The sequence below is a fragment of the Camponotus vicinus genome, unplaced genomic scaffold (genome assembly GCF_025532165.1).
Source record: "Camponotus vicinus isolate PSW18456_S1 unplaced genomic scaffold, iyCamVici1.0 SCAF_5, whole genome shotgun sequence".
Lineage (NCBI taxonomy): Eukaryota > Metazoa > Arthropoda > Insecta > Hymenoptera > Formicidae > Camponotus > Camponotus vicinus.
The window spans coordinates 13,457,024-13,484,098 of NW_028141977.1; the positions used below are offsets into that span (position 1 = coordinate 13,457,024).

The 27,075-nt window shown below is 34.1% G+C and overlaps 1 protein-coding gene and 2 long non-coding RNA genes across 5 annotated transcripts in view; 2 read left to right on the forward strand and 1 right to left on the reverse strand.

Annotated features, from left to right (window-relative positions):
* The window catches only part of LOC145972099 (uncharacterized), a 62,718-nt gene extending 54,603 nt beyond the window's left edge, over positions 1–8,115 (reverse strand). For 2 of the 3 annotated variants that reach the window (XR_014439057.1, XR_014439058.1), the window contains exon 1: positions 7,113–7,469. This is a non-coding gene — a long non-coding RNA (uncharacterized LOC145972099). Of the gene's footprint in view, positions 1–7,112 lie in introns of all 3 variants that reach the window. The other variant, XR_014439056.1, reaches the window with a different exon arrangement.
* The window catches only part of LOC145972081 (receptor-type guanylate cyclase Gyc76C), a 69,038-nt gene continuing 49,329 nt past the window's right edge, over positions 7,367–27,075 (forward strand). The window contains exons 1-2 of the mRNA XM_083100333.1: positions 7,367–8,125; positions 22,910–23,025. The gene's annotated coding sequence lies outside the window, so the exon portion shown is untranslated. The remainder of the gene's footprint in view (positions 8,126–22,909; positions 23,026–27,075) is intronic.
* On the forward strand, positions 18,519–21,585 carry LOC145972401 (uncharacterized). The gene is made up of 2 exons (XR_014439146.1): positions 18,519–20,139; positions 21,511–21,585. It is a non-coding gene; the product is annotated as an uncharacterized LOC145972401 (long non-coding RNA).

Genomic DNA, 27,075 nt, shown 5'->3' on the forward strand with positions numbered 1-27,075 from the left:
TTTTATACGCTAAATACCTTTTAGTTTTTACATTAATAACTTATACATATTAATGATAGAAAATTATGGAATAATTATATTATTTTCGTATCATATATTTTTTTTTCATTTTTAGATAATCAATTTCAAAAATTTTGTGAGATTAAATACGCAAAGTGAAAGAAAAGAGCTACTTTTGTTATCCGGCTTCGAAATCTATAATTGTGTATTACAATACACGACTTAATTTACGTAGATTTTATATAAGTGCAATGGCTTCAAACATAACTCGGCACACGCAAGCGAAGCGTGATAGAGCGCGGCAGCGATAACACAAAGATTCATTACGTTATTATTACTGAGAAAATTAATTAAACATGATTGTGGCGCGAGTCGGCGTGATCGCGTGCATATTACGCGTATATTTCTATTCCCTTTTATCTTTCGCGCATAACTGACTACTCGACATTAAAAAAAAAAACAGACAAAATTGACGAATCGCATCGAATAAAATGACAATCACGTCGAATAAAAGACATCAGTCGCACTAAAAAGAAAGAAAAGAAAACAAGACGCGATTCCAGATTATTTATGTGTTAATAAAATTTTTCTATAATATTGCTGAACATTTCTGATAAATCTTCGTGCCGCTTCGTTTACACGAATGTATATCGAGTTATTATCTTCCAGGCGCATGTACTGTATCTGTTCCTATCACTTTGATGTCTAACTTTAAATAACGATTTAATGATTTTAAATCTAAGGCCTGTCTTATTAAAAAGATTGTCGAGTGTAATGGAAATATTCAGTCAACAATAAATGCATGTTAACATGTGATGTATTTCTATAATCTAGATACATTTAAAATTACGTTTACACTATGAATTTATATTCAAATGTCATATAATGCAGTCATTTAATTACTATGTTATAACATAAATTAAACCATTAACTTAAATAATATTAGATTCAATACATATTTTGATACATATTGAATCTAATATTATTCAAGTATATGCAGTGGTGAGAGTTATTATACGATCTAATAATCTCGATCTTAAAATAATATCTGAAAAAAATATCTTGTGTTAAATTTGAAAAATTAATCGCAAAATCTGAAATTGAAAATATGACGATAAAAAGATTAGAGAAGTGAGTCTTTACTTCAATTTGCACGCTTGGTTACATCCCGGGAACGCGTGACGACAAAAGTGGCGACAGTATGTCCCGCCTTTGCCTACGTGCGAACAAGTCGTGCAAATACAAAACCGACTTCTAAATTTATTGCACGAATTACTGTCCGCAAGCGTTTGCATCTCGCACTTGGTCGAGTTTAATCGGAAGAATTAAAATCAATATTTTATTGAATAAAAATAGAATTCAATTTCGACACTTCATCATCCGTCATCTAACAAGTAATTGACGGAGGATAACGAAATACTCATAATAGATTCGAAAATACTAAACGTCAAAATATTCATCATATCATTTGGGTCAAATAATTGGTAATCTTGGTTCAGAGGAGACAGTTGTAATCAATATTGATTATAACAAAATAATATATAATGATATTATTCATATATAAAATGATAACATATAAAATATTAGATGACTCGCTGCGAACAAGCAGACACCCTGTATAACGAGGCGACTCTTTTTTTTATATACAAAATGGGGTACCCCGTCTTATTTACATTGAAATGGTTGTCGGCCAACTTAGAGCTATGGCCATCATTCAATCAAGCCGAACAATTTAAACAGCCCGGATTCACGCAGCGAAATCATTTAATATTTGACGTCAAGCATACGATTATCGTATAACGGTACGTAATAGCCGTTTGTTTGTACAGGTTGCAAGCGGCGCCGTAATTTTCAAATGGTATATCTCTGTCCCCCCCCCTCCCTCTAAGAACGACGTTACTGAGCGTTGTTAACAATGTTGCAAAACTCTGCATACGCTCATAAATGAAAGTATGAGTAGATGATACGCGCGCGATAAGTTTCTTGACATGATTTGTCGTAATAAAATTTAAATTTACACTGTCAATGAAAAATTAGTGTCAATATTACGCCTCTATGGTGTATCAAAGTATAGCAAAATGCAATAATATTTAAATATTTTTTTAAATGTATTATTTGGAATAAAATTACAAATTAGAAATCGCGTTATTTATCCAGAAAAATTTGGAATTTTACGGAAATTTACGATTTTACGATACAAATTTTTAGGATATACTAACTTTTCCTATCGTTCTAGATATAGACTCTTACAACGTAATTTTCATGTAAAATTAATTATATTTGCATTTAATTCTGTTATATTGAACGCTAATTCTACTTGGATATATTTAAAAATTATGCACAAGCACTTGTATGATATGTTTGATAAAATTACACACATAAGAAACCTATTATTATAGGTTTATTATATTACTAATCTATTATTTTACTCATATTGTATACGGAAGAGAAATTAATTAATTCTATCTTTTAAATATGAAAATAATATTCTACTAAAGACATATATAGATATGACTAATAGACCAGACTCTATGATACATATTAATGTTAATCGTTGCCACGGTAGAACGCGTTATTTTGACTTCACACTCGAGCGCATACGGTCTCTAGAACGTGCTTTTATTAGACTCTCTTTCTGCCGGCTGTATCTATTTATAGACATGGAATTATCTTCATCCGTCGTAGAAACAATACAATGATAAAAAGAAAAAAAAAAGTAATGCCATGCGGGAGAATAACGATGTTAACCGCGACGTTTGTATTGTGTGTCGCGAGAAACGGAGAGACGATCGTTAGTAGATCGAAGAATTATGATCGATCGAATCGGAAACGAGAAGTCTATTAGAACAAACTCGGGAAAAAGGCAATCTCGTCGTCCCATTGTATATCGCGATTTGAAAATTTTCTCCCGTAGAAATCGCCGCGAGACGCGATTCTATCTCTGCGTAACGCGCTCGCTCGCACCTGCGGCGAAAACGAGTTGTTGTCCACGCACATGCGGTTACTTTACATAAGATATGCGCGCTTAGGCTCAAAATAAACTTGTCGTAGCGATTCGACACGTTCGATCGCGACGACCGACATCGTTGTCATTTAGCCTGATTTCCATCGGCGTGGTACGCTTGGCCGGCGAGCAAGCTCGACTTCTTCGAGCGAGTGTTTGTGTTGAGTCTCTTCGTCTTCGATAATGACTTCGATTAAAGTTGTAAAATAACTTTTAAAACTGCACATCGTTATATTCAATTACTTTGAAATTATCTTCTCTCTCTCTCATATCTATATCTTTATAATAAATTATTCCAATTAACACTTAAGGAATCTGATTTTTCTTAATATTGAAAAAAAATATAATTTTGATTGCATAAAGTATTATAAAAGTATTTTCACTATCTAACAGATACTTGCAATATTTAATATTTCTATATGAACCTCATTAAATTTGATTTTTGTGTGTGTGATTGTGTGTAAAATCCAAATCTTTAACAGTATCGCGTAAAAAAGAGATAAAGAGAAAAAGACGCGAATGAAGAGATCCGCGCATGTAACACATGCAGCAATATTCGATATGAATATGAGTATATATCATACATATGACAAGCGCCGAATGTTGACACTCACAGAAAAAAAGATAAGATAGCAGTTGTTAGCAGCCAATCGGCGTTTCTGTGCTTTGCCATCTACGTCACTGTTGCTAACTGTGGTTAAATGTACATACGGTACCGTAGTAAATTGATTATTATTTTTTAATAGTCGCAATCTTCTCAATGTCACTGCGCAGAAAAATCAATATTGCGATCCATCGATAAATTATATAGACCGGTCGATGTCGTTTGCGCGTTTACCTTTCCTTCCGGTCCAAAGTGTCCCTTCGAAATACTTAAGATAAAGACGGGAGAAGAAAAAAACTAGCACGAATGTTGGAAAATTTATACAGAGATAATGAGTCGAGGAGAGATACAAATGAAGGCGCGAGCGAAATTAATCGGAGTAGATGAAAGGCCACTTTTTTCGGGATATGCGTCATGCATGTAGAAGAAGATCGTTTTCTGGTCATGAAAGTCAACAAGTTTCCAGAAGATTGATCTTCGAATTAATGCTGCACAGGCTTTCAGCGCCCGAAATAACCATCCGATACTTCCACTACTCACTTATCCGTAATCGTCATTTTTGTATCACGAAACCCTGGGAAGATAGGAACGATCTCCTTTTTCTGCCAACTCGGGCTCCTCAAATTGGATGGCAAATTCAATCGCGATGATGCTATTTCACGAAGTTATCATACCGAAGAGACTACTTTCTTTGAAACGTGACTCTCATTATCGCTTCTCATTATTTACCAGTGCTGTTTTACGAGCACGTGCAGTCGTGACGTGTTTGTTATGGCAGGGTACCATGGATAAAAATAAGAATTCGCATAAATTTTTTTTTTAAACTGTTTTCGTCGATTTAACATTTCGTCTGGATTTAACATTTAAATGTTATTAGTGCGCGATTGTGGAAGATTGAAGAGAGATATTACAAGAGTTATATTTAAATGTTTGCGCTCAGATAAAAAAAAAAAGTGATTTAAAAGAATAAAATTTCTTATTTCGAACGACTTTTTATACAATTTGAATTTCATTTCTAGTTTTGGCGAATGGATCGGTGATTCGTGCAACATCGACAACCTTCTTCTCATAACAACATCGTGTCATTAAAGTCGTAAAGTCGTGCTTACGACTGTCAATCGTGCTTACAGTACGTGCCCGGAAAGCAAAGTGTCTCGCGCTCTCGACGGAACTTGAGCAAATAACGTTAGGCTGCTTAACTGCGACTCGTAAATAAGATTACATTCACAGCAGACTATGGATTTGCAAACAATTAGGGTGTAAATGAGCGTTGGCGACGTACGTGCTTGTCGCCGAATATGTCACACGATTTACAGGTATTCTTGCTCATACATATGCGAACACAACGAATGAGTTGAAAATCAATTCTATCGCAAAATTTAGCTTTACGTTTGCGAGAAATATCACCGTGTTATTGAAACATTATTGTAGGAAAACAAATTTCCTAGTTTTATATTACAAATATTCTATTTTTTTAATTATTGCCCTAATTCGTTTTAAAAAAGCTGTGTTTTAACACGATTATTTATAATGCTTGCTCTATCAATGTGATCCTTATTTATTTTTACCTATTTTATTTTCAATTATTATATCATTACGAGAATGTGAGGTAGGCATGATATTGCGGGCGACAAAATCATTTTTCGTACATTTTCTATTTACATATGAAATTGGAACGCGTGAATAAACACAGGCGGCAGTCAACATACAAACAAAAAATTCGCGAAACATACAAAAAAGTGTTGAAAAGCGCAAAAATGACGATAACCACGCTGCGAACGATAAGCAGAAGTCTCTAAAAATATCCTCAATATGACCGCACGGCGCAAGAGCGTGTGATGAAATACTTCATATACCGCGCGTGTCGTCATAAGAAGTCGCATATGATATAAATTGTTCGCTATTGAATGACATTTCACAAAATACACACAATATATATAGTATATAAAGAGATAAAGAGAGAGAGAGAAATAAAATTATTGCGATATATACATTGTATGAAAACAATTAATGTATATATATAGATAATATATGCATAGTTATTTTTATTATATATATATACATTTACGAATTTTTAATTTTCATATTAAGGGAAATGAACTTAATTTTATATTAAAAATAAAATATTTGTTTTCTGTTTAAGTATTAAAATGTTATTGCACTGAGAGAGAGAGAGAGAGAGAGAGAGAGAGAGGAGAGAGAGAGAGAGAGAGAGAGAGAGAAGAGAGTTGTAACATAAATAAAGGTTTCTCACTCACATCAAATTGCAATAACATTTTAATATTTAAATGGAAAACAAATATTTTATTTTTAATATAAAATTAAGTTCATTTCCCTTAATATAAAAATCAAATTCGTAATTTATAAAATCAAAATTAAATTCGTAAATTATAAAATTAAATTCATTTCTCTAGATCGTAGCTTATTAATTTGTTCGTAAATTCGAGTACAGATAAATGTAAATTGATCATGCTAATCACCAAATTTGCTTGAATTACCGTGCACACAACAAATTATCGAGCGCGTTAATTCGCATTGAAAAAAACAACAATCTTGAACATCATTTACATTTAATACGCGCTTGAAGGTTACCGAATCCCTAGACAGAGTGCTCGTTATATGATCCCACGGCTTACGTGTTTGAATTCACGCACTGTTTATGAACGTAAGATTCTTCATGCAAATTTAACTGACTCAAACAAAATTGAACTCTGCACTGTTGCATTGAAGTGTGTATCTGTGTAAATATATATATGTATAATCTGACATTTTTTTTTAAAGTGATTTTGTCTTAGATGCAAAATGCAAGGGTTAAAATCTAAAAAATTATTTTTAATAAAAATATTATTTGCTAAAACTGTAAGATTGTATCAATTAGTTCTAATTGTGCTTGAGTGTTTGTTACATGCGATATATATTTCTAATAATAATTAATCCCAGTGAGAAATGATAAGTCGAATAGACGTCTAAGACGTTTAATAGATGTCCAATAGACGTTTATTAGACATCTTAGACGTCTAACAAACGTCTATTCGACTTGTCATTTCTCACTGGGATGTTACATAATTAATTCTTTTGTATCGGTCATGAAAATTTCCAGAATTACGCTTCAATCATATTAATTAGCGATCATCTCATATTATCGTTTCAAATCTAGGAACATTGCGATAACTAGAAATTTTCAAACATTACGAGCTTGCGAATTTTCAATAAGTATCTATGTTCTCGTAAGATCTTTCGCGCATGTATTCATGCTGTGGTACTCGCCAAACTATAAATAAAATGAAACAAGAAATTTTTTTCTTCGATAAGATTATACCGGAAAGATTATCGGTGGCATACCGCATCTGCACGATTATATAATATCAAAAGTATTTCCGTCACTTCACAAGTAAGCAATCAGTTTTTCCGGTTTCGCTCAAAATAGTTCAAAATGGTAGCGAGTGAAAACGAGTCTCGTTCCGTTTTCATATCACAGTTATAAGTACTTAATTCTACCCTTACCTCTATCGAGATCCAGGAAATCGAGGCGAGAGATCCACATCGACTGTCCGATGTAACGATCATCCCGTGGACCATCCGGAGCACGTCGCGTTGAAAGAAACGATCGCCATCGATCACGCGCGAACGAGACAGTTGATTTTTCGAAGACGTGCCATTTGGCGATCGCGATCGACCTGCGCGCCGCCGCGGTGGCGCCCCCTGCGCAGCGAGTGCCGGCATTACAGGCCCCACCGGGACCGTCGTTGCGCCGCGTCCGCTCAGTGTGTTGCGGGCCTTGCCTACGTGCGGTTGTGCGCGTGAGAGTAGCGAATCGCGAGTGCGAGCGATCGTCGCGGCGAGAGAGCGAATCGCGCGCCCAAAGTCGAGTACGCGGAGAAGGTAGCGGCGAATCAGTTACGCCCGTGTCTTCTCTTACTCTCTCTTCTCTTTCTCTCTGTGATCAACGTTTACGCGCGATCGACTTATTCGCGCCTCGTGTCTTATCATTCGCACGATGCCGCACGCGCTCGCCTAAGTGTCTCTTTCTCGCTCGCGGAGTTTTCGAAAGTCCCGGAAAAAGGAAAGGAGAGAAGCGGATGCGCGCGCGCGCTTCTCTCTCCCTCTCTCTCTATGCGTTAGTGGTGCGTCGCGCTAGAGCTACACGGGCGTCCTTCCGCGTTCTCGATCTCGAGTGCGCGCTCGCACATTCGCCCTCGGATTCTAACAGCTAACTTGCAATAGTGAAGTGTGATCTCGTTTTCCGTCTCTACGGTCGTCGCTCTCTCCGGTTACCGCCGCGCGCGGGGATCAGTCAACCTCGCGAGGTCTCGTGCGACTTTTGCCCGGGATATATCCCCCTCGCGAGGCGAGAGGGGGGACAGTGCGAAGAAGCGGTCCGGTGGAAAGTTCTTCGACTCGCGACTACGATTCGATTCGATCGTCGAGGAATCTTCTCGCGGGGATGTCGAGATAATCCGGCACCATCCAACCGCGCAGGACCGGATTACCATGCTGGACACGGCCACGAGTCACAGGTAAGAGGAACAATCATTCCTCCCGTTCTTTTTTCTCTTCTCGTCGTCTTCTCGCGCTCCATCTTTTTCTATCTGCCTGCCTGTCCCGTTCCTCGCACTACGTCGTCTCTCTCTCTCTCTCTCTCTCTCTCTCTCTCTCTCGGTGAGTCGCGCGGAAAGAGCGGGACGCGAAGACGCGATTGGACGAGCGCCGAGACGCGGAAATTCCTGCGAGGAATATTCCCGCGCGCGTGTCACATTTTCGATCGTTAGATCGGGCGATCGGGGTTCGCGATATTCGGCGCTCGCGATCGTGACGATCTTGAAAAGGTTCCCGGGCTTCCCGCGCGCGGATAAAAAAATTCTCCCCGCGATAGCGCTTTTTCGACCCGCTTCTCGTCAAGCTACAGACTCGGACGAAACGATAAACGAGCCGTTCCCTATTTTCAGTATCGGAAACACACGTACTCGGTTTATCTTATCGTGCATTACTCTTTATTAAAGTTATGGAAGAGAGCGGAAAATAAATACCGAAATCTTCCAAGAACGTTTCGCGAGCTCTGCATTTAACGCTAAAAATCACGGCTGTTCTCCTCTGGCGTTAAACTTTGTTTGGCACAAAAAGGCATGCAAATTTGATGTATCGTCGACGGATTATAATATTTCATATTTAGCACTGAATAGAGAGAAGAATGTGCGCGAGTGCTGGAGTTATATCTGTTTATTTTACGCTTACACGTGGCTTTTGTGACGTTACCACGTTACCGGGATAAATGCCAGATCGAAGATGCAAAATATTTATGAGAGATTCGGAAACTCTGAGGACCGTTCAAACGGTGTTTTCCTATCCTAAATATTTCCCGACTCATACACAAATTTCTTTTTCTTTTTTTAAGACTGAATACAACCTCGTATTGTCCCGAAAGCACGTGAAAGGAATGAAACAATGTAGATCACACGTGTCGACATGTAAACTGCCGCGTGATAACATTGTTGATAAAAAAGGTTTAGAAAAACTGTATTGGCATGAAGGAATAGAAATTATATAATGTGACAATTTAAAGTTTCGTGTTGCTTCCAAGTTGAAACTCACAATATTATACGTTCTAACTTTAATAGTTGAGAGAGAGAAAGAGGAGAATATTATATATGTATCTTAATTTATATACTGAGAAAGAAAGGAGGGACAGAAAATACATGTATGTGCATAGAAATTATATTTCGGTTTGCAAGATTTGTTTCAATTTATTGCTGTCAGATATGTGTAAACAAAGGATTATCTAGTCATACTTTTACTCTGATGTCTACAAAAGGTGTTTCAAATATTTTTTTTTTAATTCCTACACTTTTTACATCTTTTTCTCAGGATCTTGCGCACACTTTTAAAAGTTTTTGATCTTATTTACATCGATTAGAATTTTCTATTCGCTGTTGTAAGTTTCATGTAATATTTTTCGATACATTGAATTTTTAATGATCTTCTCATAAGAGAGATGTGTTTAAGTATGTTTAAATCCGAAGATCCTGAATGAGAGGGGGGGGATAGGAGAGGAAGAGGGACATTGCAGACGATTAACCAGACGCCTATTCACCTTTCATCAAAAGTTTGCTTTAAATACTGCCTAATAATGTTTAATGTTTATTGAAGCAAAATGATAAGATAATCCTTTGCTTACCTATAGCAATGAACAGAAATTAGCAAGTCATATTTATTATCAGAACCAAAAATTGATATAAGACTTTGATAAGGTCAGTTTTTAGAATTGCATTTATTATGCATTTTTTCTTCAATTTAGCGTATATTAATTAATAAAAATATGTATTTTAATTTCTGAACATTTTTTACACACACACACACATACACACACATTATAAACTGTTATCCAATATTTAGATAACTAAATGACACTCATAATGACTTTCTTAGTATAAATCGTAGTAATAAATTCGATTCAAAGGTATGTTATATATTATAAAGTGCCAGAAATGTAATATCGAAATAGACAGGATGACAGCCGTTTAATCGCATGATTCATGAGCGATGCTCAAGCAGACTACGAGAAATAATCCGGGCCATCTGCTTAGTCGTAAAAATTAGGTATTGAGAACACGGTCAACACTTCATCAATTAAATATACTTCGTTGTTTGATCAAGCCATTTATTACCCTTGTGAATAATCATGTTATGATGACAATTACATAAAATTAAAATGCATTTAAATCTTACTCTGATATAATTACATATTTTATACATCAATATGTATACATTTTACATTTTTTTTCTAAAATTGTTTAAATCTTCGATCATTTGTAATCGCGCACGTTGCAGTTTTATGTAACATTATTTTTTTTTTAATCTTCAACTCATAACATGATCTTTTCGTCGTTTAGTTTGTATAGCGTGCGAGATGCATAAAATGCATTTCTGAGGTAATTAATTTCAGCGAATAATCAAAGAGTACTTGAATAACAGAATTTATTTTAGAATAGCTCGTGTATAATTCTGGATCAGGCGAACCTCCCCCTCTTGATTACAACGAAATTCTACACAAAGCGATATTTCAAAGTGCGTAAACCATCACGAAGTACACGCGCGCGTTACTTTCCTCGCTTGCGTTTCGAGGTACAGATATCGTCACGGCCTTTGTTGTCCGCCGCGACCGCGGGCGGATTCGCGGAAGACCGATTTTTCTCGGAACCTTTCACGCACGTGGTGGTGGTACCTGCCTGCCTGCCTGCCTGCCTACCTACCTAACCTACCTACCTACCTATCTACCTACCTACCTACCAACCTACCTACCTACCTACCTACCTACCTACCTGCCTACCTGTCTACCTACCTACCTACCTACCTACCTACCTACCTACCTACAGTTGCACCGATCTCTCTGTGACTCACGATCAGTCTTATCTTTTTTTCTCGCAAAAAGGACGCGGGAAACAATCGCGGAACTTCATTAACGTCCGGAATACGCCTCTGACGCAGCGTGGATCGTCGTCGGCCATTGAGACCGACCGTGCATAAATTCCTCCGCGTACCTTAATAAATTCCAGCGCGCGTAACGAACGCTGAAAAAAAAGGGTCGAATCGCGCCGGCGATGCCGCGCCGAGAGAGTGCGACGCGCTCGAAAACAAACTCATTAATACGCGCCGCGCGATAAACCTCGCGTATTGTCCTCGCCTGTTATTTACGCCTGACGCTGTGATTAAGAACGCGCGTCTCTCTCTGTTTATCCTCCGTTTTTATCCGCTCCATCCTTGTCGCGGTTGTAAATTGAGGCTTTACGCTTCAGGTGCACGTTATCCTGAAAACTGCGAATATCGTGCTGCGATTCGTTGCTCGTGTTTGCTTCTTAATCGATTAATCGGTTCATGAATTATTGTCGCATTCGAATAATTAGATTGTTCGGATATTTCGAATTATATAAATAATAATAATAATAATAAGGAAGGCTATATTTTAAGACCAAGAAAAGCGCAGGTGGTATTGCGTGTTTTATAGATCTATAATTTTTTTTAAAAATCATTCCAAAAATACAAACGTTTTAAAAAAAAATTATTTAATTGGTCCTAAAATAGCCTTCCTTATTATTATTATTATTGATTTATCATTTGGACCAATTATTACGTTTAATTTATATTTTATTTTTCTGATCCTTGGTTAAATTTCGAATTATGCCAATTGTTGGATTTATTAGAAATTGCAAAATAATATTTAGTTTAATGCATATTTAGTTTAGTGCAATGACAATTCCAATTTATCAAGGAAACGACCGCGAGAGTCTCGAGAAAATCAATTTCGCTTGTGTCGCGGATCAAAGGTTGTTACGATAAATATTCTCCGGTCAGACAATAGTTTTCTGTTGTACACTATTTTTAAAGAACGTTTCGCAGAGGGAGAGGGAAACGGACGAGTGGCAGACGACTCGTTTGACCAGTCAGATTGCTCGATACCGGTGATCGTCGATTTTTAACATACGTGTAAACACACATACGCATACGCGCGTGTTTATTTGCACGATGACGTTGTTCTCTCGTCAGCGATTTCGGAATGATGCGAAATGTGACAGTTGCGGAAAATAACATCAACGGGAAAATTTGTGTTTTAGAAAGAGTTGTGAAATTTATTTGCGAAATATCTCGATATTCTCCTAATCTCTTGCAATAAAATGGCATCTAAATCTCACTCTTATTGTTAGATGGTATAAATTTATTACACAAGCTCCTTCGAGTTTCTTTAAACAAAAATATAAATACTCGCTATTTTATCCGTTTATTTAATTGAAAGACGAATATACACAACATAAATATGCGAAAAATTTTTTTGTTTATGCAATATAATTAAGATTTATATAATTAAGATGTGCGAAATAGACGTGATTTTTTTATTAAAAATAAAATTTACGCAATCCAGCAGTTTATGTACGATGTAATCAACCAAAGCTGAGTCGAAAATGCGCAACTGGCAATCAATCTTTCCAGGCGTGACGCATGACCGAGAAAAAAAAACGTGCTTTCTAATTAATGAATCAAGTTAAGTGGTTAACAGCCATAATTAGCCGCATTCATAGCTCGAACGTTGATTACCCGATTAACCTGTGTTATTCCCATCCAGTGACCAACGAAGTACGGAATCCGCATGCTGTGCTTATTTAGAGTCGAATCATGCACTTGTCTGTGCAAATTAAATTCTGCTCGCTTTTCGTAGTTAATTTCAATGGAAATCAATCACGCGTATCAATACACTAGTGTGAACATAATTGCGGACAGTGCCTCTCAATGTATTAATAATATCGATATTAAATATATTTATAATATCGATATTAAATATATCGATATTAACATTATTTCATTTTCTAATGTTAGAAAAAAAATTTCCAAATTTAATTTTTAGAATTGATGAAATTGAAACTTTTGTAAAATTTGGTTTTAAATTTTGACATTTTTCTGTAAGAATACCTCATTATACGTTCAGAGACAATTTTCTATCAACTCATTTCCCAAAATTCTTTTCCAAGTAAAATATAATAATTCATATATTATAACATTATATAGAGATAATATTTCGCAATTTTTTCTAACGTTAAAAGAAATTTCACAGAAAGAGAGTTATTACAAATTATCAGAAATTTCTATTTTAAGATGAATAAACGTGCGTATAACAATATCAGGATCATGAATAAAGCTAATATAATACAGTTCGTCAATATTATATTATATTAGTGAAATTTGAATAATATGTTTCGATAATTTGATAAATATATCTCGATTTTTAATTATGAGAAATTTCCGCGTCAAACGAAATAAATCATGCGCATATTACAATATTACGAGAATGACCGCGAACAGTGCTTCTCAACTTAATAATAACGTGGTGTAACAGAAACGTTTAATATGTATTCTCGTCGACTACTATAAATCGCAATTTCAACTGGAATAAATCACGGGTGATTATAATATTGCGAGCGTGACCGCAGACGTCAGAGGTTCTCTATCTGTCAATAACGCGTATTATTTCTTGATATTTGAATAAATCGGCAAATGTATTTTGGTTGCACGCATGTAACGCATATGGGAATTCGAATTCGTGATTCAGACAGACGGTCGAAGGAATTTGTCTAAAAGTATATTTTTCTTTTCTTTTCTTTTTATTATATATGCGTACACGTTGGAATGTTTGGACCGCGCATTGAGACCGCGGACACTAGCTTTGAAAACGAAATTTATTCCTCGAACGTAGTGCACGTATGTAGAATGAAAAATGTGTATTCTTCATTCCTTTTACGCGCAATACGACGTTGAGGGGAACTAAAGTATATCAGTAGCAAAATCGGTGTATCTGCAAGATGTGCCACGGAAGAAAGAACGAGGAGAAAAATTATAAATCGTTATTAAATTGCATATTGCACGTTATGCACGACTTTCATCGCTTAGTATTCGCGTTCGATATCGCAATGTCGCAACGGCACATGCGTTTGTACCATTACGTGCACCGAAACAACGGTTTTAGATACGCTTATTTGCATCTCGTTACTTTTCCGGCGTTTACATCTCCTACGAGCGCGTGAAATGGCAAAATAGCACAAATGACAGAAGAAAATTTGCTTTATGCGAAAATCAGTAATTTGGAAAACTAATTTTCGTTGGATAATCGTACATATTTTATCTGTCGTCAAATAGCAAATAGATAAACACGTACACTGAAAAAAAGATGTTGAACCAATAATATCAGTGCAATTGGAATTTATTTTATATTAATTCAATAACATTATTAGTCAAATGAATATATTGATTTAATAATGTTATTGAATTAAAATAAATTCCATTTGCACTGATGTTGTTGATTCAACATTATTTTTTTCTCAGTGTAATATCGATATCAAACGTCTTCTACAATTATTAATTATAATATTAAACAATTAATTAAAAATAGCAATTAAAATAAAATAACAATTAATTATAATATTAAACAATTAATTATAAAAAGAGACTGAGAAGATTTGTTATTTTGCGACAAATATCGCGAAGCCACAATTGCACCTTGCATGATGATATGAAAACTCAAAGTTATCGCCATGTGTAATCGTAAGGGCAGTTGAGTAATGACTGACAAGTTAATATGCCACATATAAGCAAGCATTAAGTAACGAGTGCCACTCACACGTACTTGACAACGATGCATTTACCATATACATGATTACGAATACGGTTGTCTCGGCAGATCATGATGTTCCTTTCATTCAGGCCATGATTAAAGAGTTGCAGATGTATTTAATTCTCACTGTTCGCGAACCAGAGCAATTATCTTCTGGATACACCAGATGTAATATATCTTTCGTTTTTTTTTAATCAAGAATATGAGGTGCACTCGGATTTTTAATATTGATATATAAATCTTTGCATAAGGTACAAATGAAAACAAGTTTTAAAAGCAAGTTTGATATTTTCCACGCTTTTTCATATGATGTACTTAAGAAGGAATCTACCAATATATTATGGCAGTAAATATTCCCTTTCTTGATTTACGTTATAATTACATAATTGCGTATGGTTCGCCGCGGGTTCGATGAGATATGAGCATATAAAAGACCGTGAGATACGGCCATTTTTTAGCGACAAAACTTTTCCATTTAGTAGGCGTTGCGTATTTTCAACGATCATTTATAGCCGTTGCAATCGATGTTGCATATGACACGTGGGTCACGAGCAGTTACACTTTATGGATGTGAAAGGTATTTTCGCGTGCAACTTTTAAATTCTCATCATTAGCATGGAATTTCGCTATTAAATTATTTTTTTTCAAACTATTAAAATAAACATTTATTTCTTTTCCTGAGTGGACTAAACGTGATAACGTTCAGTCCACAGTTTTACAGTCATGAGAAAGAGAAATATATATATATATATATTTTTTTTTTACGAAATACGACAAATAAAATGGAAACAATCCCGCTGGACAGATTTTCTATAAATTAGAGATAAAATAAAAAGTTTAATCAAATTTATTAATCGCTAATAATCCACACTCTTCGTTTGAGATTTTAACTTGAAATATTATTGCATTGAAAAACGTAATAGTTAGCTATTACATGACTCACAGATTGTTCGAGAGATACATTTTCCGATAACTCGCGTCATATATGATTCGTTCGCTTCAAAATTTGTCATGGTGGCTGAGATCGACCCGCAGCAATCCGCTCGAAATGACAAGATGAACGGATGTTGCGCTTCTTTGTCCGAATAAAAAGGGATGGCCTTGGATGTTGATCGACAAGAAGGCAGTCAGAAATATAACTCATACGGAAGAGAACAACGAACAGAAAAGTGGAATGCTGATGAAGACAAAAACGCGCAAATGAAATTTCATTCTTCAATTAGAAAATCTTTATTCGCTAAATTTCTTCTTTGATGAAAAATATCAGTGTAAGACCGAATATTACATAAATCACTTAAAATTATCTTATATATATGATTAATAATTTAATCGTATATTGCCAACGGGAATAAATACTTATTAATTCCTATTTATTACATTTGAAAATCTACTTTAACAATGTTATGTGACAGATCTCTAAAAGTAAACAGCTGGATAAATTTTTATCCAAAGAAGGCTTATATTTTCGCATTTTTATTTAATATCACTTATGATACACTCACGAAATCGACGACGAAAATGTGAAACGAGAAAACAACAAGAAATCGCCGACGATCGCCTCGCTAGCCTGGAAATCCAGTTACTCTCGATCCAGCAGCAGGGGTCTCAAGACAATGCGCAGAGTTAGTAAGCCGTGCAATGCCGCCTCGGGAGAGTCGGTTGGGTGAGCGCGACGAAAATAACTCCGGTCGAGGAGAATATTACGGCACTTTGCAATGAGGAGAGACCGATAGGAAGGAGCGAGAGAGATGGGAAGGGGGCCTCACGCGCGCGAATGGAAGGGAACAATCTTGAAGAGGCCCGCGGAGAGGAGCGACGCGGAGAATCACGCGAGCGAGCGCGTATGCATTAGTCGATATGCATACACACATACGTAGCGATTTGTTTATATTCTGGAATTTATTGTGATTCTTTAAAAATATGTATTTGAACAGAAAAATTAAGATGCACACAAAATTAGAAAAATGTATACAAGATACAATTTTACATAAAAAAATATCGATATTTTAATAATTCAAATTTTAAATTTTAGTCAGCTCGAATAGCGTGGGAAAAAATAATGGATTCACATTTTATCATTGTAGTCAAAAGGCATAAGAACCAACGTGTGACGTATGCAAAGTAAAAGTAAACACATGCATATCGTTTTGTATCTATTGCAGGCATTAAGGATTTAATATTAAACATTATACAAATGCGAAATCTACTAGAATATATATTTTATATATGTAAATGGGTATCAGTTTATAAATATAAAAAGATAGAATGGATTATATATTTAATAACAAAATAATAAAAGAATAAAAAGAAAATATGTTTAGAAAGTATAATATATAAATGTATTTTTTTCTGAATATTTATCTATATTTTTTCTGAATTTTTGACAATGCATGCGAAACCTTATTTTTATTACTTTGTTATAATATTCGCAAATAATCAATGGTGACGAACCTATTATCCTTTTTTCGGCAATGCTCAACAATACTAATGCAAAATAATCCTAGTTCGTATAAGAAAGGAAAAAAAAAGAACCAAAGAGACTAAAATAGACAGATACGATTTATCTAATAAAATAATAACGGAAATAGGAAGAAGAGAAAGATATATATATATATATATATATTTATCTATTGACTGACTATACACGGCGAATCACTCGACGACTGATGATCGGCGGTCGTCTTCTCCCGATACGTGACGCGATTGGCCGGTCGGCCAATGACTGGCACTCGCCTCTCGGATGCTGCGTGCCCCGGACCCCCTTCCTCCCCCCTTCTTTACGCAGTACATTCGCGCGACACGTACAGTGCGCTTCATTGACGGCTGCAAAACTGGTCCACCGTTGGTCGGTTCGGTATAAAACTCCGTTAGAACCAGTTTTCCGCGCGATGGACGAGTCTCAGGCCCCCGCGAGCTCGCGCTACTCGGGCCCGGGCCCTTCGTCGTGTTACACCAGCGCGGATTTTTATCGAGATGAAACGTTACGAAACGCCTCTTTGACCGATCATGCGATTGCATCGACGAACGCGTCGGCATCGTGTACGGAAAATAAAAGCCCTCGATGCGGTCTTGCGGTTTTAGCGAAATTTAGAATGAACAGTGATAATAATATTCAAGATAATATTTATACGAGAATAATTTAAATGCGCTTGGTGCAAGAAGTATAATTGATTTTTTTATATCGATATAAATCTTAATAGCGTGTCAAAATTGTAATCATGATGATTAATATAGATTTTCTTCAGCTTTATAACGCTGCGTTAAAATTAAAATTAAACGCAAATAAGGATTAGAGGAAATTACAGAGTATTATCATTAGGGTTGGCAAAATTCCATACTTTTTATAATGAATAAAATCCAAAAATCAGTGCTAAAAATAAAAAACTGAACTCTTTTGTATTAAAAATGTTAAAATAAATAGAAAATATTTACTGATTTAAGCTTTATCCAAAATAAAATCAACGTAACAGATTAAGAAATAATGTAGAAAATAAATTAGTTTTTTAATTTTAATTGGTAAACGCGAACCAGATTTATATTGATAAAAATTTTTGATTCTATTACTATTACATTTTTCTCATTATCAAAAATTTAAATTGAAAATTAGTATAAAATTTATCTTCAAAGTTTTTGTTTGAAAAATGTATTTCACATATCAATTTGAATTAAAAATGCTTTTAATTATTTTATTGGTTTCGTTTTTTAAACACTATATTAACTTATTAATTAAAATTATTTATTAATTGAAAATTAAAAATTCCTTTTTGCATAAAAATATATTTTAGTGTCGCGTATTAATTACTTTTACAATTTTTGCCAATTTATTCCATTGGAGGAAAATCCGAGTCGCTAAACCCGGAAAATTTACCATGGTTTTTTCCACTTATCGAACTTTTCCGGCCAATCTTGGCTACTGTGCGAGTTTTTTGGCACATAACTTGGGCAGCATAACCGACATACCTAACTTCGATGTATTATAATTCCGCGTTGTGCGATCGGCGGCATACGCGTACCTACCTATTTATCCGTCTACCTATCTATCTACCTACTCTTGATGCACACGCATTCACGCACGCTCGCCTTTCACACATGCGATCCGACACGCACTAACACCGTGAAGGCTCGTTGCTGCCAGCATGTCTGCCAGTGCAACAAGCGGAATCCGAGCACTTGCGAAATTGGTCGAGCCACTCCGGGGATCGAGACTCGACGGCTTCGTCGCGTTCTATAACGACATATAACTACGAATCGGCTGCCATAAAAAGCGTTAAACGCCTCATTATGCAATGACACGTAATATAATAATGGATAATGTATCTTTGATGATGGAGATTCCGACGTGAATATAGAATTCACTCTTCAGCGAAACGGCCGCGAAATAACACAATTGACATTTGTATGGAAATTGTCGGCGAGCCACGTGAGCACCAGTGATACGTGTCATTCCGTTGTCTTTTGCTTGACGTGTGTCGTGTCGCTGAGCGATGACAAGCTCCGCGAATCATGTGGCAATGCTTTTATTCTCGATCGGCGAGCGATTAATTCGTTCCTGGAGTACAAATATATTATATGATTCTTTTTTTTTCGAGGTAAAATTTTTAATTATATTTTTTACATTTTTTAATAAGCTACTAATTAAAAATGGATGGCTTAATCGAATGATAAATGAAATTTCAAACAACGGTTATGTTAATAAGAGTGTGGAGTTCATGTTTGATAGCCTGCCGAGTACGGGAATTATAATGTTAAGTAAACTTTATGAATATATTATCGTAATATCGTCAGGCCATGCGGCCCGCGGAAAAAAAAGTTGCACTCAATCCGGGAATTACATTGCATCTAGATTGCACAAAAATATATTTACTCGTCTTAATGGTAGCCTGTCGACATAGGCACGCCTCCGTCAAAGTCGCCGGTAGCAACAAAGAGACTTTCGAGAAAGACCGTGTCGACCATTCTCACCGTTCTTTGTCGAGCCGTGAGCACGAAAAGGTTCACAAATTCGAAAAACCACGTCTAATATCAGGTACAAAAAAATAAGAAAAAAGAAAAACGAGGCAACGTCAGCGCAAACATACTCAACAAATGTGTTGACACGGCGCTATTTTTGTGAATGCACTTTGTTGCATCTTCCCTATCGACGTTAAAATAAGCAGGAGTAAGGAAGCGCCGTGAAAAAAAGGATAGAGGGAGAAGATCATGAACGAGGAGGAGATGGCGACGAGAGATGACTGTGAGAAGGAAGAGAACGATGATGGTGGCTGCGACATCGATGCGAAGAAAAAAATGAGGAAAAAAGAGTCGTGGGGAGAAGAAGAAGATGAAGAAGAAGAAGAAGAAGAAGAGTGGCTAACCGGCTGGCCGCAACACAAACCCGAAGTAAACCAAACCTACCGGTCCTACCGCTCGCTACCACTACCACCTACCGAACTATTACCTGTAACCAGTCTATATCTGGACTTCGTTTTGTGTCTCTCTTTTCCTTTCTTTCCTCCTCTTTCTCTCCTTTTTTCCTCTCTTTCTCTCTTTCTCCCTCTCTTTTATCCGATGCACCGTGTGTACTAATAGTGAAATCTCTCTCCTGTGTTCATTGCACCTTGAACTGACGTAGCCCTCTCCCACGTAGTTAAGAAGCAATTTTCTTTATGAATTTTATGTTGATTTCTCAGGGTATGATAACGCAAAATAATCATCTAATTTTTTGGAGCAAAGCTTTACATATATGTAATGTTTTCTTCATGTTCTCATTGAAATTTTTATACAATTATTATTACGGTTGCATTTTTTGATTGAGTCATGTTTTGATGCTATTTTTGCCTGATGGGAGAAAATCAGAGATTTTATTATAACATATATATATATATATATATATATATGATGTTATAATAAAAACCAATTTTTTCTACAATATTTTCTGGTTTAATATACATTATATTGTATATTACATTAAATCAGAAAATATTGTAGAAAAAATTGCAAAGTTTTTTTAGAACATTATATAATCTGCCTCAATTAACATTAACAGATAAAATACAAAAAGATATATAGAATATATCTTCATTCTTGTGATAGGAAGATTTTATTAAATTTACATTTTTTGCCTTACATATATACAATATGTTATATGTAATAAGGAAACATTTATTCATGGAATATTTTGTGAATAATTTTTTATTTATTTCATACTTTTTTTCTTTATAATTAATTGCGTCCAACATTTTATATAATTGATGACTACAAAAATAAGCATCGGAATATTTCCTTTGGCGAATATGTCATAATCGATAGACGCTATTATAATATATTATATACGACTTGTTCATGCATATAAAGTATATAAAGTTAATTTTTATAAATCGAATATCGAAATCAGATATTTTTAATCCATTTCGCCACATTATACTCTTTTATAATGATTTTAAAAAAAGATTAGTAATAATAAAAGAAATATATTTCTTAATATGGAATTATAAATCAATTGCTCTAATATCTCTTGAGGATAATTTTTTTTTTATTTTTATTTTTTCTTTTAGTTTTTGGAATTACTTTCTTAATTTTCCATTCATGTAACTATAATTTAAAACGGATAACGAAATTAAGTTGAGCTCGACTTGCTTTATTCGAACTGATAGTGCAATAGAAATGCTAAATCTTAATTGAACATTGGATTCTGCATATTGTCGTCGTCAGAGATTTAATCGTTTAAGTTCTTATATCTATCTTATATCATTTATAAATCATTAATTTCAGGATAAAATAAATTATTTAAATGAAATTGTAACTCAGTTCATGGCGTTACTCGAAAATACGAATGCAATTATTTAAATTATATTATACAGATAATAAGCGCATAATTAATAAGCGTGAGTAATAATCGTATTTGACAATTTTTTGTTAAAATTTTGTTGAAATAATTTTTCTTAGCAAAATTTAATTAAATCACATATATTATACTTTGCAGATTTCGAAATATTAATGAGCATTTTATCTTTTTTTTACCGAACAAGATTTTATTTAATAAGAAATTAATTGAAGAGAATAATATTTCATTTCTGTTCAAGGATTTGAAATACAATCTGCCAATTTATTTCTTATTTAAATTTGATTAAAATTCAGAAACAAAATATGTGTTAATATTATTGAAAAAATCATCATGTACGATCACACTTAATGTAATTACAAAGCAGTATAAACTCTATTGAAGAATGTTTTGATATGCAAGTTACGTATAATGTAAATTTTAAAGTTGCCTGTGCGCCGACTTAATCCGGCTCACAATGGCCCGTCGATTAGGAATCCGTGAGTGTCGCTTCAATTACGCATCTGATTATATATTTACAGTGGCCAAACGGTATATCGTGGCGTTGATAGACGCGACACGCGCCAAACAGGTGTGTTTAATCTGGTCGTTTAAATCGAGTTCACGAGATTACGCATCCGTTATTTCCTCGATGCTGTCTCGGACGCACCATGACCGCAAAATCCCTTCGTGCCTCGGTTATCGATCATAACGGATCGCGACGATCGCCACAATCGTAGATGTAACGATCTGCGGCATCAACCGCACATTTTTTTTGAGATCGACTGATTCTCGCAGCTGTATAAACGTAATCGCAGTAGGTTTAATTTTCTCTGCGACATTCCTTACAACCCATATTATTTACTATATTATTGGCAATATATATCATTAATTTTAATACATTAAAAAGCCTAAAAAATCAATATTTTTTTTTTGTTAAAATAATATTAAAAATGTATATAGCTAATATAAAAATATATATTTCTAGGAAAATAATATTTCAATTATAAATATATCTAAAATTTCTAATAATTTATTTTTTTTAAATATATTTCTCTTAATAAAAAAAGATTATATTCTCTGTGTAATCTCTCGTAATAAATATGTGTATAACGCAGCTTATAAATACAGATTCAAAAATAACAAATATGCAAGCCTAAGTTTGTCTTCTTATTAACATGCTTTATTACGTCAATGACGTAATAAAAAACGTACACATCTCTCATATTATCACTTTTTGTCTACATGTTTTTGCTGTAATCAATTTTGTAATATATACTTTATCCGACCGTTATCATACGTAATGTTTCTTTAATTATTCTTCGAGCTTTACATTATTATATCTTCCAGGTGGCTTGTCGTCCAGGCTGAAACTGTGAAGAGTACAGATTGGCAGCATTATGCTCGCAACGTAACATCAAAACTTCGATCATCTTCTTCTTGAATCGCGCTGCGATGTTGTTTAGGTAAGCTTGCATTTTATTCACTATTAGACGTTAGACAAATACACGCATGAAATTATATTTTCTTTATAATCGACATTTAAATTATAATTTAATGATATAATTCTAACAATTTTTATTTTTATAAAATATAACTTTGCGATTAAATATTGCTTAACAATAACTTATATATCGATATTCAAGATTTTTCGAATTATTATATTAATGACAAATGTTATTTCTCGCGATTAAAGACAAAGGCAAGATGAGATATTAATAAAAGAGTGATATGTATTTTTTAATTGTGAAATGTTTTCATGTAATATTCATTTGCGATATAAATTTTATGTTCCTGCAGACGAATAGAAATGTGCATGATATGCAGATCGTGTCCGTATATATACTGGACGTAGTAATTTAATGCGAGATTTGTGCAAATCATGCCTATTAATAACAACTGAATAAAAATACAACAATTATACACATTCATGACACGTAGCCGCGAAAGCGTGAGACACTCGAATCAGAGCTTGATCAATACGCTATTTCTAATCAATATAAATCTTTTTCAACTAAATAGGATTGATATAAAACATTGCTTTATAAGTTATTAGAAATTAGATGACAGAATATTTATGTCATAAATCAGACGAGAATATACATATAATTGATATATATAAGGTGTGTCATTTTAAGTGATGCAGCTGAATATCTCTTAAAGTAAAAGAAATTGGGAAAAATGTTTCAGACAATAGTTGTATGGTTTCGAGGGGGACATAAGACGCTGCCATAAGTTTGACCTTGAAGAGTCAGCTGAAAGTCACGTGTAGGTCACCTCCAACCTTTGTAAACGGGACACCCTATATGCTTTTGCATATTCTTGTAGCTCATCTCGAGAGCTTTCCAAAACACTATAATTAAGTTAGTTTTCATTAAGTACTTTCCGAGTTATGAGGCTTGAAATCATTTCTTAATTTTACATAAACTGTAAAATATCTTGTAAAATATTCATTTTTTGATTATCTTACCTTAATACTTTTATGTACAAAATAATGAGAGGAATCAATTGGTGTAAAGAAAACATATAATTGTTTCGAAAAAAAAAATGTAATTTGCAATTAACAATTACATTTTTTTTCTTAAAAATAACTATGCGTTTTCTTTACAACAATTGATTTCTCTCATTATTTTGTACATAAAAGTATTAAGGTAAGATAGTCGAAAAATGAATATTTTACAAGATATTTTACAGTTTATGTAAAATTAAGAAATTATTTCAAGCCTTATAACTCGGAAAGTACTTAATGAAAACTAACTTAATTATAGTGTTTTGGAAAGCTCTCGAGATGAGCTATAAGAATATGCAAAAGCATGTAAGGTATCCCATTTAAAAAGTTGGAGGTGATCTTCACGTGACCTTCAGCTGACTCTTCAAGATCAAATTAATGGCACCGTCTTATGTCTCCCTCGAAACCATACAACTATTGTCTGAAACATTTTTCCCAATCTCTTTTACTTTAAGAGATATTCAGCTGCATCACTTAAAATGACACACCCTGTATATATGTAAATAAATAATTGTAAAATAATATTGCATTGTAAAATGAATTTTGATGTAGCAGAACCAATCGTATAATGGTGGGATAATTCACACAGTTGATCCGAACTTTGTCGTATCTTTCTTATTGTTAGAAGCGTCGACAATGGGCGCCACCGCCTGGCATCGCTGCATATTGTGAACGCACTTTATTTAATATCGGCGCGCGAGGAACGTCTCACAGTAGATATTATAAATACGTGTTATCGCGTATATGCCGGCGTACTATTTTAATGTGTTATCTCTATCCACACGTCCGCCACGGAACCACAAACATGCTCGCTCGCTCGGCTCGATTTCTGCGCGACTCTTCGACGAACTAAATGCAACATGATGATGCATCTCCTCTTTGCATACGATGCAATAGCTACGTACATTTCATAGAAAAAATCATGCGTGATGCATCTCCTCTTTGCATACGATGCAATAGCTACGTATATTTCATAGAAAAAATTATGCGTTAGGTGTAAATGCCCCCCTCCTATTGAATTATAAACTACATTTTTGCATTATTGAGTAAGATATCGTGTGTAAATATTTAATTTGAAGAATTAAGAATAATATTACGTTCAATAAATTTCAGCGAGCAATACATTCTCATACGTGATACTTTTTACAAATTACAAGCTTAGTTTATATTGTTCACATATACAGATGTCTTTTTTTTTATTAATTTTTTTTTGAAATATTTTATTTATTCAGAATGTATTATTTTGTTATATGTATTACAAAACAATTATAATAATTTTTTGTTTACGAATATACCATAAAACATTGCGTAACAGGTCTTAAATCATTATTTTAATTAAATAAGTTCGATTCTAACTTATGGAAATTATTTGTATTTTGAATACAAATATTTTGTTAATACTTTTTTATTGGAATAATTAATACTATTTTATATAGAGGGATATGTGTAAAATAAGTAAAATATCTTTTATTGCCAACAAAAAATCATATATATATTTATATATGATATAAAAATTGTATTTATAATTTTTAAATGCGTTTTTTTTTTTTTTTATTACATTACACAAAAATGTTCTCTCACGCTTGGCATAAATAATGTATGTGCTTTTGTGCCGTTATTTATAAATTATTCATGGCAATAAACTAAAATATCATACAAGGCGAAAAAAGAATATCACTACTTTTGCCATACATATCAAAGATACTTTGAATATGCACTAGAGAGAAGGGAACGCGTAATATTCACATGTATGCAGTTCGGTGTAACTGCGCATATGCACTCTCGTGTTTTCATATGATAATTGTACATACGTTTTGTACGGCTATGTTGAAGAGCTTGACAGCAATAAGACAAATTACGGAGATTAGCGAAATAGCGAGATAGCGAAAAAACTCATATATGATACTTAAAGCCCCCCAACATTCGAAAAAATTAAATTTCTATACGTCATTTAATTGTACATTATGTGCACATGTTTGACATTTTTTATTCGCGTACATCTAGAAAAAATAGTTATTTAAAAAAAATTTAGAAAGCAAGTTTATATTAGCTTTCCAAATTGAATAAAGTAAATAAGCAGAGTGAATCTTTCGAATGATTATTTATTATTTGCTAACAATTTTTTAATTAGAAATTATTATTGCATATTGGTGCTAAATGCGAAATGTATGTTCCAAAATTGCATGATTAATTATTCGACGATATTATTAAATTAGTATGAGTGAAAGTTTTTTCATGCTTAAAATATAATTTATAAAATCATTATATTCGCGATAAATATACACTTTTATTATTATTATGTATTTATGCAGAGTAGTTCTTTATACATAATTGCATTCCATCATTTGCTTTGCTATAACGTAATTCATAATTTGAATTTATGTGTTTTAACAGAATATTAGAATTACTTGATAATTACTAATATATTTCTCAATTATTTTACTTCGTTTATCATCTATTTGTAATAATAGACAGCTACAATGATCATGTAAACATCATTATTACGCAGTGAATAATTCCTGGTTGTTGTATCACAAAAATCATGGAATTCTGCCAAAGAGAGCGAACATTCAAACATGTGTACGGTTAAAATTCGTGCGAATATTCCGAAGTTCATACAAGTGGATCGCATGTATACGCTCAATTACGTTATAAGTGAGATAAAGCAAACATACGCGATTGCGGTTGCTCTGTTTCTATTGGAAATCCGCCAACTATCTCCTGAGAACATAAATTTTAGATTGAATTTCACTTGCCAAATCGTTGACACATTTTGATAAAAGTAATCACAGAGATTTCGTTGATTTATTGCCGAAATATAGAAGCCTATAATATCTCGACATCATTAAACTTGAATTTTAATGTATATATTTTAATTATATGTTTTCGCAATACGATTCTTTTTGCTTAAATTTTTCTATGCGTCCAGCATTGTGTACGTGAAACGAAACAGATTTAAATTCTTCTTTCACATGGAAGCAATTAATAATTGATTTAGTAACTGACA